Below are 17,076 nucleotides of genomic sequence, written 5' to 3' on the forward strand. Positions count from 1 at the left end.
AAGGAGATGCGAGATCAAATTGCTTGGGCGATGTGGGTGGATTATTGTGCAAAGTACAATGGTGGTAACACAATGGAGAGCGGTTTAACTTAGTGTAGTATTTGTCCTATGGCTATGTAATAACTTGGTGAATTTTAAAATACTGTTCGCATCGATATTGTTTATTGTTTTTTTGCTTGTACCAAAACATTACTACTTTTATCGGTTGCTCTTTTGTTATGTTGTTTGAGAAATATCGTCGTTTCGTATATTCCTTGATAAATGCATACATATCCCATATTGTTTTATATTTCTTTATTGTTAATATGGCTATGCTTACAAAATATATTAGGTATGGCTAACAATCCGGCAGATAAGCAAAGCGTGCCTTCTCATTCGAATGCAATGCCAAGTCCTACATCAGGGATTAACATGAACTACATGCCTGTTCGACCACAGCCATTCACCTCACCTCAGCATACTTTCTCACCATTCCCACCATGGGATGGTAATTATGGTGGGATGACACAGCCGCCAATGTCATACATGAGCATGTTAGGCAGTCCACAAGGTTTGATGTTTCCCACAGCCAGTTCTCAAAGTAGTGGACCTAATCAATTTTCACCAAACACTGGTGATTCAGTTGGAAAGGATATTCATGACGTTGATGGGGCGGAGCACACTTCGCCATTGAAAAGAGGGAAACGATTAGCACACAAAAAAAAAGTTCCGTGTACCAGGTTGAACTCAAGAGGCGTGGCTAATAAGTTTTGGCTTCCAGAGCACGATGATGTGCTTATTCCTTATCTTGCAGATTTAGCATTGGATGGCATGAAGCCAGCGTGTCTCCCTCAAGTGCTCGGTTACAACCTCTCCCTAGGTTCGTCAACCGACGCCACTCCTCTTGGGATGATCCCCGACTCTCGCCACACACTTCTCTCGGTGTACAAGTGTATTACAAAGTGAATCTCACAATAAGCACAAATACAACAAATGATTGTTCTCTAATATGGATGAGAGCACAATGAAAGCTCACACTCAATTGTTACAACTCTCACCAACCCAAATATACAATGTATGTAAATACAATAAGCTCAAGTGGGTGTGTGTAAACAATGAGTGAAATCAAATCAACTAAACTCAATATAAAACTAGCTTTAATAAAATGATAATCAAACAAATAGATATAAAGCTAGAAATGGAGTTTAGAGAACTTCTTAATAGATCAAGAGGTAGAGGAAGAATAGTTGGATGCCTAAACACCACTAGATGATCTCCTCAAGCTCTTGTGAAATTGATTTCACAAAACCAAACTTCCAAATGCTTAAAAGCTTCTTAAATAAACTTAAACCCTTGTTTAAAACTCTTTAAACTTGTTTTAAAACACTCTATTAGTTGTTATGAGAACTGAGATCAATAGGGTATTGTAGGCTGTCTAAAAATCACAATAGATAGTTGATCCCCCATCAAACACCGATGATGGAAGTTACAATCTGACGACTTCCAGAAGGCTACAATTTGAGGACTTTCACGTAGAAGGCTACAATCTGACGACCTTCACGATAACTGATGAAAGCTCTAATTCAACAGCATTCACAATCAACATCGGGAGTTACAATCTGACGACTCTCATATTTTATAACAGGCAAAGATCAATAAACAATGGCCTTTGCAATGTTATAATGGACGAGGTTATAAGCCAACAATCTCTCTCAAACGCAGAAATTCACTTCTGCGTTTTTCAAGTTCAAAACACAGACAAGTGTGCGTTCCTTAAACAGGCGTCGAACTCTGTAACGCAGAGTTAAATCACAAAACGCAGACAAGTGTGCGTTCCTTAGCAAGCGTCGAGCTCTGTAACGCAGAGTTAAATCACGAAACGCACACTTAATGTGCGTTCTTCGACAGACTCGACTGCATCCCAAACTCTGAACGCAGAGTTGATCATCAACGCACCAGTGACCTGTGCGTTTCTAATTTCAGAACGCATGCGGCCTGTGCGTTTCAAATCTCCAATAGAGATTTAACTCTGCGTCCTAAGTCTTGGACGCAGAGTTAAAGCCCAAATGTGGCCGTGCGTTTCGACTCCCTGTGCGTTTTCAGCCTTTAAACAGGCCCAACTGTGCGTTTTCAGGCCTAACTCTGCGTTTCAGGTCCAGAAACGCACAGTTCGGGTCCAGAATGCTGTTTTCAGCGTTTTGACTCGTTCAAAACACTAACAGAACGGTTTCAAAACCGTTTTCCCCACGATGTAGGGAGCTGTTTAAGAGGGGGCAGTTACACCCCACTCAGCCGATTGAGGAGCTAATTAAGGGGGCAGTTACCACCCCTAAATCCCCTATAAATAGTGGAAAACTCAACTGAGTTCGGGCTGGCTCCTAGATCCTTTTCTTTGGGGAGGAAAAAAGGAGAGATCTTCGACTAACTTTGGAGGGGAATTGTTGGAGTTTTGGAGACCAGCAACAGGAGCTTCTTCCTTGGCTTATTAACCGAACTTTCGGTTCAAATCAACTCTTTTTCAAGAGTTCAAACTCGTTCAGAGTTATCAACTCGATCAGAGTTCACACAAAAAATTGCTAAGAAAATTGCCGAAATTTTCCAAGCTAGTAGTTGATTTTCGACAAGTCTCAATTCTTTCTTCAGCTTCTTTGATTGCAAGATATATTTATCTCCGTACCTATTTTCTTTGACATATTGGCTTCCTTGGGTGCTTGATGACTCTCCTCTTTCTTCAGCCCATTCGAAAAAATTGCATTCTTTATTTGGGAATTTTGCACACCCCCAATAATACCTACCCTTATTTTTTCCATTCTTGCACACTTTCATCGGTGTTTGGAGATTGCAGTCGCAATAAACTTCATAATTAGCATGGCACCCTTCTGATATCATCCTGCAGCAAATTGAAGAGCTTGGGAATTTTTCTTGGGTTGAAAAATGAGAAAGATGGGATTATATGTGAGGCCTCAAGGTGTATTTATAGACACCATACCCCTTGTAGTAGCCGTTGCTACAGTGATTACTATAAACAACCGTTGCTACAGTGCTTGATGCTTGCAATTTCTGATTCCTGGGCTTATTACCGTTGCTACAGTGTTTATAAGGCTGGAAATAAGCAATTGGGGGCTTAAATAGCCGTTGCTACAGTGGTTGATGCAAGAAAATCTGTTTTTTTGGGGGTTATTTCCGTTGCTACAGTGACGATCCCAAAAAAATTTGCCTCATTGAACCAAACTTGGTATTAGGAATTGGAACAATTCTATAAAAGTAGGATTACTAATCCTTTGGGTGAAACAAACATTAAAAGCCAAAAAAAGTGGGATTCCATAAATCTCAAACTTGTCTATAAAATTTTTATGGATTAGGTTGGAATCCATAAATTAAATAGGATTCCTAATCCTATTCCTAGTCCATGGTGAACCAAACAGGCCCTAATAATCGAAGTAGGATGTGAATGTTTAACATTATTTTCATGAGTAATAATTTTTTTTGTTTACACTCTATGGCATCATTCATGATACAATTCAAAATATACATGAAATAACCATGTCACGATAATTGGAAGCCAGTATATATAGATCCTAAGTGCTGGCGTGAAATCCCTATTTTTTGAATTTCTTCTTAGAAAACCCACCTTTTATATATGTGTTTTCTTTTTACGTGCGTTTGGCAAGATCTTACAGCTGGATTTGGGTTGAACCTATAGCCTGATTTTGGGTCTGTTTTTATTGGTAAAAACCGGATCACTTCTGGTCTAGTTCTTCTTAGACAAATAATGATCATAAAACCAGTTTAGCGTTGAAACATCATTTCATTGGTCCACCTCCAAACTGGTTTAGAGTAGAAACAGACCAAGATCGAATCTGATCTAATTTTTTAGCGTGTTTGACCACCTTAAAAATATGGTCAATTTTGAACTTATTTTGAATTGAAAATTTATTTGGAAAAAAAAAACTGGACATTTTTTGGGCCACAAGTGAAGTGACTACCTGGCTCTTTTTTAATCCAACTCTCTCAAAGATTTTTATGGTGGGAAAAAAAATCCCGGTCTACATTAACCCTGTTTACGTGCTATAACTAGAGATGAATCTAAACCGTCTGATGAAACACTCCCACCTGACGGACGGTTAACAGGCCGTTACTTTTGTGGGGCCCCCGTTGCCCCGGACCGCGAGGCTCCAAAAGTAACGGCCTTTTGGCGAAAGTCTCGGGCGGTTACGGACTAGCAAAGTACGAAGACCGACGGATTCATCCCGATGACGCCACGTGTTTATTAACTTTACGTGGTCGTCTTCCAACCGTACACGATCAAGAGACAGGGCCATGTGAGTGGCGCGTTTTCTATTGTCGTTTTTTGTCCGCTTATTACCAAACTTCGTTCGGTTGGAAAAATTATAAGCGGAGCAGGATAAGCTCTCGTATTCCTGCTCCTCGGGTGTTTGATAAGCATGCGGAACAATTTTGTTCGGACGAGGGCGTGATAAGTTCGTAGATGTAGACGCGTGGATAAATGGCTCAAAGATTCCGAGATAAGGGCCCGTTTGGATGCAAAAATTGGAGGGGGAAAGCGTGTAAAAATTCTGAAAAAATCAGAATTTTTACGGGCTTTCTTGCAAAATCGTCCCAAGGCCCGTTTGGATGCAAAAATTGGAGGAGAAAAGCCTGCAAAAGTTCTGAAAAAGTCAGAACTTTTGCAGACTTTCTTGCAAAATCGCCCCAAATTGAGGCAATTTTGCAAGAAAACCTGTAAAAAGTTCTGACTTTTTCAGAACTTTTATAGGCTTTCCCCCCACTTTTCCCCTCCAGTTTTTGCAAACAAACGGGCCCTAAGAAGGAACGTATGATTAATTAATTACTACGAAAATCCAGCTCTCTGATAACTCGATTCTATTCAATTTAAATGACTAAAAAGATTTCTCCATTTACTTTGGATATGAGATTACTTTTATCTAAGTGGAATCTTAACTTTAAGATTTTGCGCGCTAGAATGTAAGTAAAGTCGGGCACAATTGAACTACAACGGGTTAGTCTAAAAAAATATATTAAAAGACTTCTTTAGTTAAGGTTTTCATTTTTTTCGTTTATTACCACTCGACTTGAATTGAAGAAGTTGATTTGTGGGATACATATTCTCGTCTTTCCTATTTTTGATTGGTTAGCAAGCTTACGGGTCCTAAATGTTTGCTAACATAGTCAAAGTTTGACACAAATTAATGGAAGAGGACTTTGGTACATGACTTGGAATTGGAAATAAAATCAAATTATAGAATTTACCCAATTGGAAATAAAACTAACAAATTATAGAAGATTCTAGGTTATATTTTACCATGTTGATAAAAAACAAGAGTTATAACAATTAATTATAATTAAATACAAGATAGATTCAAATACTTAGGTATCTATTATTGTATGTATGCTCATGTCAGCAGTCACCTGAATGCATCTACTTAATTATGTACGAGTCGGTGGACATTTGTTCACTATACATGTCGTGTGTAATCAACTTGAATTAATAAAAAAATTATGTAGCAATTATTGTTATAATTTTCTCAATCACTTATTCAGTGATGTTTAAGTTAAAAGAATATAAAATTAACTAGACTAATTTATGGATAACATAAATTTTGTTCTCTTGTTCATTTAACTTATTCATCTATGTATTGTGTTATTTAAACTGCATTATTCCTCAAGAATAACTAAAATAATAGTCAAAATTAATGATCTGGACATTGATATGATAAGATAGCATATGTGTCATGCAGTCATGTTTTTGATAAAGTTTTTGATACTTGAGACCGATGTTTCTTTTAATTTTTTAAAACTCTCTTAAGGCAATCATGGATCTCGCTCATCATTTTCCTTTTTTCCCTGACAAGTTTTTGATACTTGAGAAGGATATTCCAACTTATGCGAGTAATTTATAAATTTTGGCCTGTTAGAATTCGCACAATTTCATGCAATTATGAGATGATATTTTTTTAAGATCATAGGTAATAATTCCATTTTTGAATTTTTCTTATTTGATATAGGTTAATGTCAAGCACTCATGTCACGGAGCAACAAATTAGATTGCGTGAAGAATAGGTTATGAAAATGGAGAATTATGAAAAAAGCCAAAGTTTTCTATTATAATAATAAGCCACTAAGTCAGTCCCACTGCTTTCTATAACATTGCACCTGGACCCACTGAACTCTATAAAGCCAATTGAAGGTGATGAGTTGGACACTTTATTCGTCATCATTTTGTCAAGATACAAAAGAGTTGCTATTTATATTTTCAAAACATATTGTTTTATCCTACTTTATGAATTTATTTTTAAATAGAGTAGGTGAAATGACGAAGTGTAAAAAATTTCCTTGGTCGTCCACCTGTGACTGATTTTTGTTTGCTGAAGGATTGTGTAGATTTAAGGAAGTAATTACAAACAGCTAATATTTATATGTGAAACTAAGATATAGACCGGATGATGACGCCTCACATGTCTCGTGTCTTGGATCTCCTATTTGGGTCCTCGAGGTATTAATGCTAAAATATAAGAGGGGAAATCTGGCAAAAAAGACTTCACAAATTTGTGAGCACAACCGCCGGAGAAGAAAGGGGACCTCCGAAGCTAGAGTCTGTGACGACTTTTTACATTTTAACCCTTTCTTTTTTTTTGAGTTTCATACATACATATTAGTTGTCTATCCGTAACTATTTCCTTCCTATACAATTAATCCTTCAGCAAATAGAAATCAGCTCATCTTCAATTTTGTGATTTTGAAAACCATTTTTCTCACTGATCGCTTGATTATAACTAAAGTGGTCTAGAATTCTTCAAAAATCTGCAAACAAGTCAAATTTTGACCGTATAATTAAAATCAAACCGTCGGAATCGGACTTACAAATAAATCCAAATCTGACCAATTATTTTCCTCGCGATTCGATCATTTTTCACGCTGCCTACTTTAAAGACCGCTCCAATCACAACACACAAATTAATTAACAAATAGAAGCGTTAATTAAGTTAAAAGGATTACGTTTAGAAAAATTGACAAGATGAGAAGAAGGTTTTTGTGGACTGGTTCTCTTGACCATAAAGGCTCATCTAATTTGGTCAATTGGGAGGAGGTCTGTAGACCTAAGCAGTTTGGGGGTTTGGGGATTGTAAATTTAAAAATCATGAATAAAGCCTTATTGGGAAAATGGTGGTGGAAATGGTTTGATAATAAATTGGAAATATGGAAACAAATCAGTTTTTACAAATACTTTTAGAGGAAAAGTTGGACAGAATTCTTTCATTCTGGTAGATTCATGTTAAGTCATTTTTGGAGGAATGGTTTTGATAACATGGGTAGTTTTTTATGCAGCACTCTTGTGGATGTGGGAAAAGGTGATCGAACTTTATTTTGGTTGGATAAATGGGTAGGACCTTATACCTTGGCTGCGGTTTATCCCTCTCTTTTTAATATCACTTCTTCTCCTTTTGCACTCATTAGTAGTGTGAGAAAAAAGGTTAATAATGAATGGATTTGGAATATTCAGTTTAGTAGACAATTGACTGGGAATTATGTTCTCCAGTATCTCAAATTGATGAATGATATTAATGTTTTTAATTTTGATCAAAGGGAGGACAGGAGAAAATGGATTTGGGATACTAAATTTACAGTTAAATCCTACTATCATTTTCTTATTGATGGGGGGGTTAAGATTTGATTGTTTAAATCTCTGGAAAATTCCTGTTCCCTTAAAAGTGAAATTTCTTGTATGGCTGGCATTAAGACAGGGACTAAACACAAAAGATAAGCTAGAAAAGAAGGGTATTCACTTGGATTTAATATGTTGTCTATGTTCAAAAGAGGAGGAAAATCACTTCCATTTATTTGTGGACTGTGAGTTTGTATATTCTACATGGAGATCTATTCAATATAAATTGAATATTGATAAGAGTTTTAAATTGAATTCTTTAAAAGATATTTGGATCAATTGGAGTATGGATAAGGGAGCTAAATGGAATGAGGAAAGAGATGTTACTCTATGTTCTCTTATTTGGTGTATTTGGCAGGAGCGAAATGATAGAATTTTCTCAAACAAGAAGAAGAGAGCTTTGGAGGTTTTGAACAAAGTTCTGATTTTTTTCATCATTTTGGTTAGGTTCTAAACACTTATCAGCTCGAACTGCCAGACTTCAGGAGAGGAGAAAGAAGAAAGCTGCTGTTGGGCAATCCACAGCTGGAATACTTGCGAACACTGTGATTCAGCTGGAATGATTTCTGTTTTCAGTTCTATAAACTTGTTTTGTTTTCAGATGGTTAAAACTATGTTCTTAGTTAAGATAGTCTACTATCTGGTAGTAGTAGTAGTTGACAGCTTTTGTATTCAGGCTGGAAATGGGTTACTCTGCAGTGGCAGAGCTGGAGCATGGTTAGGCTTCTTTTTGTGGGGGAACAAGAGTTTTTCTTTTGATCTGTAATTTCTGTTTGAATTCAAGTACACGTTCTTATTGGTTGGGAATGTGTATCTTATTGTATCAGCCAATTTTTGATTAATTTAGCTGGCTGGATTACTGTTATGATTAACAGTAGTCCATCCTTTCTCTCATAAAAGGATTACGGTTAGGAGCAAACATGCATTATCCAACTTATCAATATATCATCATATCAGGGGGAAAATTCAAAATTTGAAGCTTGTGAATATTATATTCCTATTATAATATGCTGCCATGAGACTGAAATCTTGTATGCGTTTGAATTTTTTTGGAAGTTCTTCTTTGGAGTAGATTGTGGGATTCTCATGTCACGAGTCAGCAGATTAGGTTGCGTGAAGAATCGACCACGGGAAGGTAAGAGTTTAATATAGCAAAATGTTGCAATTTTATATAGTTTGTGCATTAATTTTCACAATTATTATGATGAATTATGAAGTTAATTAATTTATTAATCAACCCACTTGGCTTTTATGGTAGCTTAGATGTTGGTTTAAATCTTTTGAATGCGCACTAAAAAAACCTAGCCAACTGGACACGCTTGAGTGATGTTCGTCACCTTTATTTTATTTATTTTGTTGGGACATATGAAGCCGGGCAGTGACGAATTAAGACTAGTTGAATCAGCTTGAAGGGGTCAAGTTCTAATAATTTAACATGATGTATTCTGTTTCTAGGACATTTCATTTACAATAAAAAATAAATATAAATGTTGTAATTTATTATTGTCATTTTCTGCTAATAATTTCAAATTATATATTTTATCAGCATAAAAGGATTACTAGTTATTAAAATAAAGGGTTTTTCTATAGTGTCGGGCACTCTATATAAGATTGAGGAGGGAGCCCACCTGATTTGCATTGGGATCCCCTTCCCAATCATCTCTCTCTATCTCTCTCCTCTCTTATAGAGTGCCCATGGGCACTCTATAGAAAAACCCTAAAATAAAAACTCAATATGCAGAGCATGTTGCGGGCCCAGCATAAACACATTTATTTAGTCCGTTCAAGAGGGCCCGTAAATCGAGCCGAAGCTAAAGGATCCAGAAACATGAAAATTAAAATAAGAATTATTATTCCTTACGAAAGCAAATCAAAATAAAATCATTTTTTAGGAAAAAAATTGTGTCAATACCTTAAATTTCAAAACTCAATGTGCCTCAGCTCCTCATATCTTTTGCAATGTGCTGCAGCCCTTAAAATTTAAAAAAATGTGGCCAAGCCCCTCCAGCTCATGATTAGCCCATATTTGACCTAAAAACTCAATTTTACCCATATTCTCCTTCTCCTTCGTCATCATCCTTCCTCCTTCCTTCCCGACGATCCTCCAGTTCGTCGCCGACTCTGCATGGGCTCCACCAGCGATCCTCTTCGTCGTCTCCATCTCCTTTCTCGTTCTCTCCTCCCTCATCCTCCTTCCTCCCTCCTCCCCAGCAATCCTCTATTTCACCACCGACTCTGCATGGGCTCCATTGATGATTAGTTAGCCACCGTCGACGACCGATTGGAGATGATGATACTGCTCAATCCCATCACTCAATCCCAAATCCGACTCCCTCCAATCTCCACTATACTGGAGTTTCCCCCTAACTCCTCGCCTGAAGAAATTTATGAAAAAATCGTCCTGTCTTCAAGCCCCATGGAAAATGACCGTGTGATTATGCTTTGTTCATTGGAAGCAACCGATCTACGTGTATATCTAGCCGAGATGTTCTTGGAGTGAGAGGCAGTTGTATCTACTTGTATATCTAACCAAGATGTTGAGTGGATTAGTCTTTGTTTAAAATTTTATTATACATAGGCCATATTTGTTGGCTTGAAAATTATATGTAGTTTGTACATGATGCGTTGATAATTGAGAAATAAAAGCCGACATACAAAACATTCATTTAAAATAATGGATGTATAAATATTCAGTGGATTAATTATTAAGTTTTACTTAATACAATTGAACTATAGCAAATTAACTGTTAATATTTACATATTCCATGTTAAGTATAGTAGACTAAGTGTTAACTTTTTTTCTTTTAAATGTTAATTTTTGTTAATTAACTGGTAAGCTTTACCTATTGCATGTGAACTATAACCGATTAATTGTTAATGTTTAGTTGTTCATTATAAGTATAATTGAGTAACTGTTATCTTTATTCTTTTAAATGTTAAGTTTTTATAGATTAACTGTTATGTTTTAGCTAATATATATAAACTATAGTTGGCTGACTGTTAACATTTACCTAGTCCTTCTTAAATATAATTGAGTAATTGTTAACTTTTGAATAAGACTACCTTCTTAAATATAATTGAGTAATTGTTAACTTTTGAATAAGACTATATAATGTAAAATATCAAGTAATTATTAATATATGTCTATTAAAACTCATGAAGTACCTATTAAGGTACCTTAACTCTTAAAATGTTAAATTTTAACTTTCTTCGTTTAATGTTTTTAGTTCTAATAAACTTGTAGAATATATTTTACTAATTTTTTAGTTCTAATGTTGCAAGAATCTTTTGTATAAATCCGAGCTCCAACAAACTCACACAGCCTTTCTCAAAAAAATTATGAATGCTCGAGTTATTTAAGATCCAATTACGAGTGAGTCCACCCATTAAGACATTAGTGATCAAAGAGCCCATTAACATCGAAAGAGCTCAGCCGCCTTTGTTCTTTCATGTTCTTGCTCATTAACCACAATAATAGTGGTCTATGAATATGTCGTTGTTGTAGACGGTCTCCGCCAATATACTTTATATGGAACAACTAAAGGTTAATAGTTAATCAGCTATATTTCACATGTACAACACAAAACTTAACATTTAAAATAATAAAGATAGTAGTTACTCAATTATACTTATATGGAACATCTAAACATTAATAGTTAATTGGCTATAGCTCACATGTACTGTAAAACTTAACAATTAATTAACAAAACTTAATATTTTAAAGAAAAAAGGTAACATTTACTCCACTATACTTAACATGGAACAAGTAAACGTTAACAGTTAATTTCCTATAGTTCACTTGTATTAGTTAAAACTTAATAATTAATCTACTGAATATTTATACATCCATTATTTTAAATGAATATTTTTGTATGTAGTAACTTATTTCTCAATTATCAATGCATCATGTACAAACTACATATAATTTTTAAGCCAACAAAATGGCCTATGTACAATAAAATTTTAAACAAAGACTAATCCATTCAACATCTCTTCTCTTCCTTTCAAAACACGGTCCCCATATAGTATCTTCGATAAAGTAAATATAATTGCATCTCACTCCAAGAACATCTCAGCTAGATATACATGTAGACCGGTTGCTTCCAATGTGATGTAGGACGCTTAACTGACAGTTTCATGGGGATGCAGACAGTCACGAGCTAAATACAAATTTATACGTATTATCGATCTCCACAACGAAATGATCATATCTTCCAACCCAGAAGACGGATTCTAACATATTATATATATGTAAATCACCTATCTCGATGAGACGGAGCCAACTAGATTGTCAGATTTTTAAAATCTCATCAGTTACACCTAGGTTTGGTTGAAATCTAAAAATAATCAGCTTTTAATTTATTTTTAGTAATAAAGTTAGAGTCTATTTAGATTAGGAAATAAATTCAATTTTAGAGTCAATTTAGATTAGGAAACAAATTCGATTTTGATTCATAATTTGTTTCCTTTATTATATGGAGTCTTTTTAGGATAGAATTTGATACTTTCTATTTTTTATAATTCTAATCTTACTAGGAGTATTATTTGTTTTTCTATTTAAGAAGATACATGTAACCCCAAAGAAAAAACAACTTATTTTATCAATAAAATTTCTCTTTTAATATTTTCTTCATGGATTTAAAGTTCTTTGTGGATTCGAAGATCGTTCTTTGTGGATTCATAGAACACCATTGGTGGGTTTCGAGGTTATCTTCTAGGATTCTAGCATATTATATATGTAAATCGTCTATCTCGACGAGACGGAGCCAACTAGATTGTCAGATTTTTAAAATCTCATCAGTTGCACCTAGGTTTGATTGAATTCTAAAAATAATCAGCCTTTAGGTTATTTTTAGTAATAAAGTTAGAGTCTATTTAGATTAGGAAATAAATTCAATTTTAGAGTCAATTTAGATTAGGAAACAAAATTCAATTTTGATTCATGATTTGTTTCCTTTATTATAGGAAGTCTTTTTAGGATAGAATTTGATACTTTCTATTTTTTTTATAATTCTAGTCTTACTAGGAGTATTATTTGTTTTTCTATTTAAGAAGATACATGTAACCCCAAAGAAAAAACAACTTGTTTTATCAATAAAATTTCTCTTTTAATATTTTATTCATGGATTTGAAGTTCTTTGTGGATTCGAAGATCGTTCTTTGTGGATTCAGAGAACACCCTTGGTGGATTCCGAGATTATCTTCTAGGATTCTAGCATATTATATATGTAAACCGTCTATCTCTACGAGACAGAGCCAACTAGATTGTCAGATTTTTAAAATCTCATCAGTTACATTCAATTTTGGCTAAAATCTAAAAATAATTAGCCTTTAGTTTATTTTTAGTAATAGAGTTGGAGTCTATTTAGATTAGAAAATAAATTCAATATTAAAGTCAATTTAAATTAAGAAATAAATTCAATATTAAAGTCAATTTAGATTAGGAAACAAATTCAATTTTGATTCATGATTTGTTTCCTTTATTATAGAAAGTCTTTTTAGGATAGAATTTGATACTTTCTATTTCATGATTTGTTTCATTTATTATAGAAAGTCTTTTTAGGATAGAATTTGATACTTTCTATTTTTTTGTAATTTTAGTCTTACTAGGAGTATTATTTATTTTTCTATTTAAGAAGAGACATGTAACCCTAAATAAAAAACAACTTGTTTTATCAATAAAATTTCTCTTTTAATATTTTCTTCGTGGATTCGAAGATCGTTCTTTGTGAATTCAGAGAACACATTTGGTGGATTCCGAGGTTATCACTTCCACACTCCGTCACAATGAACAAAGCATAATCACACAGTCCTTTTCCATGGAGCTTGAAGACAAGATGAATTTTTCGTAAAATAATTTCTTCGGGCGAGGATATAGGGGAGAACTTCAGTATAGTGGAGATTGGAAAGAGTCGGATTTGGGATTGAGTGATGGGATTGAGCAGTATCATTTCCAATCGGTCATCGACGGTGACCAACCAATCGTCGGTGGAGCTATTGCAGAGTTGGTGGCGGAATTGAGGATCACTGAGGAGGAAGGAGGACGAGGAAGGAGAAGGAGACTAGGAAGAGGGTCGCCAGTGGATCCCATGCAGAGTTGGCGACGGACTGGAGGATCGCCAGAGAGGAAGGAGAAAGGAGGACGAGGGAGGAGAAGGAGAAAGAGAAGGAGAAGAGGGGTAAAATTGGATTTTTAGATTAAATATGGGCTAATCATGAGTTAGAGGGGCTGGGTCACCTTTTTTTTAAATTTTGTAGGTTACAACACATTGCAAAATGTATGAGGAACTGTGGCACATTGAGTTTTAAAATTTAGGGCATTGACACAATTTTTCCCTTTTTTAAATACATGTTATGTATCTCTTGTGACATTTGCACTTACATCACTTTCGCTCGCATATCTTTCTTCTGTTGGATAGCAGGTTCCTAATATGTTTCCTAATTTGTTTTGGTAATAGGTTATTGGGATTCTTAATCTGTTTTGGTAACATGATTCTAAATCTGTTTTGGTAACATGTTATTAGGATTCCTAATCTGTTTTGTTTTTTATTTTAAAATTCCTAGTATGTTTATGATTTTAAGATTTCTATATATATAGAATAATTAGAAGAGAGAATTGAGCAGAAAATTAGGGATATTTGGAGCACAGAAAAGATGTATTTTCTAAGCTATTGGTTAGAGTTTTGTTTGGAGAGAATTAGAGATTTGTTGGTGAGATTAATTGGTGAGTTTGAGTGATTTGTAATCTTAGTTTGTACTCTTCTTCTCTATTAGTGAAAAACTCTATCCTATTCTTACCCTGTTGACGTAGGCAACTTGTCAAACCACGTTAAAATTAGTTGTTTGAGTTTGTGGCATTGATTTGGTTCGTTTGTCCTTTTCTCAGCGTTCGTTTGATTTGATTTCTCGTAGCATGTTGGTTTAGTTGTTTGGCTTCCGCAGCGCACAACAAGTGGTATCAGAGCTCGGGCTACGCTTGGGTTATTTGGAGGAGTAGGTCGTTTTGGAGGCTCGCCTAGGACTTCGTTTGGTGATAAATGTGGGATCTTTTTGGTAAAGACTCTATCTTTTTTAGTTTTGGGTCAATTCTTTATTTGTTCCGTATTTGTTTTGGTGCTTTGAGAAAGATGGTCGGGAAAGAAGGAGTTGTGGAGGGTACTTCCGGCGTGAAGACCGTCCAAAGTTTGAATATCCACTTATGAAGATAGATGTTGAGAAATTTAATGATATAAATAATTTTGTTCTTTGGAGATGTAAAGTCTTGGATGCGCTCAATACGTAAAATTTGGAAGATATTTTGGAGTTGGATAGGAAACCGGACGACATTGAGGAGAAGGTTTGGAAAAAGATGAATAGAACGTCGTGTGGTGTGATTAGATCTTGTTTGACTCAAGATTTGAAATATGATGTGATCAATAAGACTTCGGCTAAGAAGATTTGGGAGATCCTAGAGGGCAAGTATTTGACCAAGAGTGTAGAGAACCGTTTGCACTTGAAGAGAAGGCTTTATCGCTTCAATTGAAGAAGGGGACCTCCATTGGTAATCACATGAACCACTACACGAAGCTTCTTACGGATTTGGAGAATATAGATGTGATGATATAAGATAAAGAAAAGACGTTATTGTTGTTGAGTTCCTTGCCTGACGAGAAATGTGAGACATTCATTCTTACTCTTATTAATAGGGAGGCATCTCTTTCTTATAGTGAGGTCACCGCTGTATTTGTGAATTATCAACTTCGAAAGAAGGATAAGGAGACTTCAGTTGAGCCGGTAGCGGGAGCATTTATCGCAAGAGCAAAGAGTCCAAACCGTGGTAGGAGGTCGCAGTCTAGAAGGACACATTTTGAAGTTCGTAGGAATCAGTGTGCCTTTTGTAAAGAGTATGAACATTGGAAAGCCGAATGCCCAAAGGTTGTTAATCGAGCCGGGAAGAATAAGGGGAAAGTTATTCAAGCTTAAGAGGTGAATATTGTCAATGCTAGTGATAATAAATCAGATTCAAATTCTTCGGGCTACTCGTTATCTGCACTACTGTTAGTTTATATTGCCGAATCTACAGAGTGGATGTTGGATTCGGGTGCTTCTTAGCATATTTACCCTATGAGAGATTGGTTCTCCAGCTTTCAGGAGTTGGAAAGAGGGGAGGTCGTGCTCATGGGTATGATCATGAACGTCCTATTGGTAGTATCGATACCGTTCGGATTATGATGAGTGACGGAGTGATTTGGGAGTTGGTTGGACTGAGGTTCGTTCCTCAGTTGAAGAAGAACATCATTTCACTTAGAGTTTTGGAGGCAGCAGGCTATATGGTGACCTTGGTTGATTCACATTTGAAGGTTACATTGGGGTCCATGATTGTGATGAAGGGCGTCAGGAGGAATAATTTGTATTATTTGATTGAGAGCATAGTGTTTGATAGAGAGCTGACGACTTCTTTGGATTTGGCTAGACTGTGGCATTTGTTGAGGCTGAGTTATTTGATTGGTTATGCCGTGTATGGTTTGTTGAGGAGTGCTTTGACCTGCATATTGAAGTTATTTGAGCACATTGCTATGAGAAAGAAGACCGATGTGAAGTTTGGCACTTCTATCCATCGATTGAGGGGTCTTTTAGGTGGTTTCAGTCAGGTATTTGGGGGCCTTCCAAGGAGGCATCATTGGGAGGTAATCAGTATTTGGTTTCCACAGTTAGGGATTATTCTAGGCATTAGTGGGTTGCAACCAGGTCCCGTTAGTGTGAAGTCCTAGAAATCAACAACAATTGAAAGAAGTGTATTGGCAGAAAGGTAACTCGTTGTTCTAGGTTTGGTAGGGGTTCTTTCTTGCATTTGTGCTAAGTTTATGACAGTTTAAGACACTTCATTGATGTGGAGACATTGGGACGACGAGATGAGATGAGAGTTTTGATGGGTCGTTCCTTACTGGAGGGGGATCAGTGTTGGTTATCAAGCATTGGTTTTGGTTTTGGAGCTTCGGTATATTTGGGTCATCTTGGTCATAGGTTGCCGACTGCTGCGTGTGGAGATTTTGGATCTGGTGGAGCTACTTCAGATTTTGGGTTGTATCAGATATTTGGTTGCCCAGCATTTGGTCACATCGAGGATATGGAGAGTGTTGATCGGATCATTAGGATATCGCAGCGAGTGGAGGGTGATGCTACTTCACATTGGGTGGAGATTACTCCACATACTCCAGATCATACTGCATCGTTTGGGATTCTAGTTGAGGTGACATAGTTTGCAGATCATTTGGATTTGGATGCAGATGATGAGTTGGTTTTGGATTCGAGTGCAACTGGTGGACATGTTTTGGATACGGCCATTGGTTCACCTCAGGTGGAGGTGTTTGATTTGTTTCAGTTTGGGGCCAATGGGAGCGCTATTAGTTGCAGATTCGTTGGTAATATTGGTG

The sequence above is a fragment of the Asparagus officinalis genome, chromosome 4 (genome assembly GCF_001876935.1).
Source record: "Asparagus officinalis chromosome 4, Aspof.V1, whole genome shotgun sequence".
Classification (NCBI taxonomy): Eukaryota; Viridiplantae; Streptophyta; class Magnoliopsida; order Asparagales; family Asparagaceae; genus Asparagus; species Asparagus officinalis.